The sequence below is a fragment of the Pleuronectes platessa genome, chromosome 11, assembly GCF_947347685.1.
Source record: "Pleuronectes platessa chromosome 11, fPlePla1.1, whole genome shotgun sequence".
In the NCBI taxonomy this organism is placed as follows: Eukaryota; Metazoa; Chordata; class Actinopteri; order Pleuronectiformes; family Pleuronectidae; genus Pleuronectes; species Pleuronectes platessa.
This window is the reverse complement of record NC_070636.1, coordinates 2,606,661-2,610,090: the sequence shown is the minus strand read 5'-3', so window position 1 is coordinate 2,610,090 and position 3,430 is coordinate 2,606,661.

Here is a 3,430-nt window from a genome sequence, read left to right as displayed (position 1 = left end):
AGAGTTTTATTCATGCTTCAAAGTCGCTGTGATGTCACACATGACTCCTCCCACTTACTGACCGCTCCCCCTCCGTGGCAGAGATCTCAGCAGCCGGACTCCGGGCTCTGTTATCGAGCGTAAACCAAACAAACAGCGGAGCAGGAAAACGCCGGAGTATTTTTAGGCTCCCGGAGAGATCCCCCCCCCTCCCCTTGGTTAACCTCCGCAGCTGACAGGTGGACACGCATTGAAACTGTAACCGCGGAGCCGAGGGACCATGTTATGGTGAACCGGCCTCTGCTGTAATGACAGCTCGCGGGCTCAGGTTATCTGCTGACTACGTCCCTGTGGAGGTTTCGGGGTATCTGCTCTATAACCCCCCCCCCCACATCACCACCAAGCAGAGAAGCCCAGTCCCCTCTGCTGAGGAAATACCATCCTGCCAATTAGACACGGGATGGGATTCCAGTGTCTGCTGAGCGAACAGGGAACACACTGAAATCAAATAACTGGAGGAGACTTTCCTGGAGAGGAACGTGAGTCAGCTTCAGCAGAGCCAACAAATCACAGACACACATATCTCAAAGCTCTGGATGAAAATACTCTGGCTCTTTCATTACAACTGACAGTAATAAAATGATTTAAAACACAAATTAAATCAATTACTCGACTTCGAGTAGTCAAGACAAACGTCATAAACACGTTGTCATCGATCCAGGAACAGAAATCCATGCTCGTGCTGAGTTGTTTCTGCAGAATGAATGATCATTTATCTAGATTCCTGCACAGGACGGTTCAGGTAGCACACGCAGCAGTTTCCACTTTCCTTCAGCTGCCAGAAATAAAGCAAGCACCAGTTAGCTGCTGGTAAAGCTGAGAGGAAGACGTCACGACTCGGCCCAGTCCGTTTCTCTGACAGCTGATCGTGTGAGGAGGAGGAGGAGCTGGTGTCGAGCAGCTCAGTGAATTAGCCTCCGAGTGTTTTAGGGACAAAACCATTGAGATGAAACAGACAGAATCCCCACAGGTGTCTATTCTGGGTTAGATACGTCATAGTGGCTGAAGGAGGAAGAGGAGGAGGAGGAGGAAGAGGAGGACCACACATCGGGAAGGAGACTGTTTAAAAACTCAGTGCGTGTTTTTGTTTGACAGAGTGTGTGTGTATATGTCTGTGTGTGTGTGTGTGTGTGGCTGATTATGATGCCAAGAAAACAATGTGTTCAGACGCCTCCGAGAGTCTCACGCTGCGCTCAGTGTCGGGAGAGGGAGAGAGGGAGGGAGAGAACTAATGATATATGATAACAGAGATTTCCCTTTTAAGGTGTGTGCGTGTATGTATGTATGTGTGTGTGTGTGTGTGTGTGTGTGTGTGTGTACTCATATGTGTTGCCTCTGTAGAGACCATTTCCAGCATTAACTTGACCTTGTCAGGACCAGTAGACGTTGGTTAGTTGTGTATTGTCCACAATGAATGAAAGTCCTAATAAGGATAGCTGCACAAACCTGTGTGTGTGTGTGTGTGTGAAATCCATATTTTACCCGTGTTGTGGGGACCTGACTCTGTTTGTACAGACACATTACATTACTTGAAAAATGAAAGTCCCTATAATGTATATCATTCAAATTTAAAGGTGAAGACATGTTTTAAAGGTTAAGTAGGATTAGGTTTGATTTAGAGTGAGTCAGGAAATCAGTGTAAGTCAGCGTAATGTCCTCTGAAGTCCCGGCGTCTGTCTGTGTGTGTGTGTGTGGTTGCATGTGCAGAGTGTTTGTCTTTGCGAGCTGGGGAGTCTCTAACTCAAGCAGGCTGCAGTGTTCCGCTGCTCGAGTGGAGTCGCACACACACACACACACAGACACACAACATAGAGGCAAAGTTGTGTTTGTTTGCTTTCTAAGATGATACGTCTGTGTCTTTCATCGTCCAATCTCTCTCGGCCTGGTTGTAATTACTCTGTGAAGCTGAAGCCAAAGTGTCGTGACGGGAGCCAAAGAAATGTGTGTCAGAAATGTATCAGAGCTTCCCGGGCATTATGACAGACACACACACACACACACACACACACACACACACACACACACACACACACACACACACACACACACACACACACACACAGACACACCTGGTAGTTTAGAGATGTATACAGGTATATTTATACTTTCTGTAATCGACATCTCACCTAAGATAAACTCCACCCGTGTGTTGCTTGAGGGTGAGGATTTCTTTGTTGGACCCACACACACACACACACACATTGATATGGTAATTAGCTCCCCTCTCTCCTCCTGCATTTAGAGTGTAAAAGAGACATCTGATGACCGGTCAGCCACCTCCCAGGCTTTTGTCCTGGGAAACAAACACAGACCAGTAAAGAGAGAGAGAGTGAGCCTCCCACCAGTGCCCTCACCCTCCTCATCCACCCCCATACACCGGGAACAACAGGCCTCTCTGACTCGCTACTCTCCCTTTTGTCCGTCCTCTTCTCAATACAACTCAATAAATCGCCCTGACGGGTTTGCAGACCCTCAGGATCCAACGTTTTCCAAACCCACTCTTGCATTGTTAGCGAGGGACGAAGACGCGAGGGAGGAACACGCAAAACCGCTTTGTGTTCTTTCACAATCCGTCAAACTACGTTTCACACCGTTTGAGGGCATCTTGAACTTTACTGCGTCTCTTTGCACAGGGCTGTAAGAAAAATGTAAAAAGGTCTCATCCCGACTGTAGCAAAGAAAACTCCAGAAAATACTGCATGTGTCCAAACTCTTTTCCTATTTGAAGAAAATCCCTCAAACTCAACTTTTCAACCATTTCTTAGCTTTGTAAATGTGAAACAGGATTAAAGTTTGTTCGTAAATGTCACAGGTACTGTTGGTTGTTGTTTCTCCAGTGGAGCCTCACATCTGTCCTGGCAAAGTCCATAAATCATCCAATCTGTGACATCTCTTAGCAATTACATATAAGAACCTGGAGGGTCCGTCCCGATGGTTTCTATGATCATAGGAGACGCCAGGAAACGGAAAACGGAGGAGAACTCTCTTGGGATCAGAAAGTGTCTCTGCAGAGCGAGTCGTACCGGAGTCACAAAGCTGTCGACCTGGGACATGATTTATTTGAGCCGTGATTTAAGACTCGCTCTGACCGACTCGCCTTCGCCTGAGAATCACTCAAATTACTCGAGTCCTGACTTGAACTCATCTCGATTGATGCTTGACAGGTGTCTTGAGACTGAACTTTGTTGCAAAGGGCTTGACTTGTATCAGATGTTTCGAGATATGCACTTGTCTTGAGTTACCGTAGTTAAGATTCGACCCAAGTTTGTCTCCAATGACACGAAGCTCGACTTAAAACTTGTCCCCAAAGTCCTACGATACGACTCGGAACTTTGATTTGGACCTCGTTTCCAATGACTGACACACAACCTGTTTTGTGTTTCTTAAACAG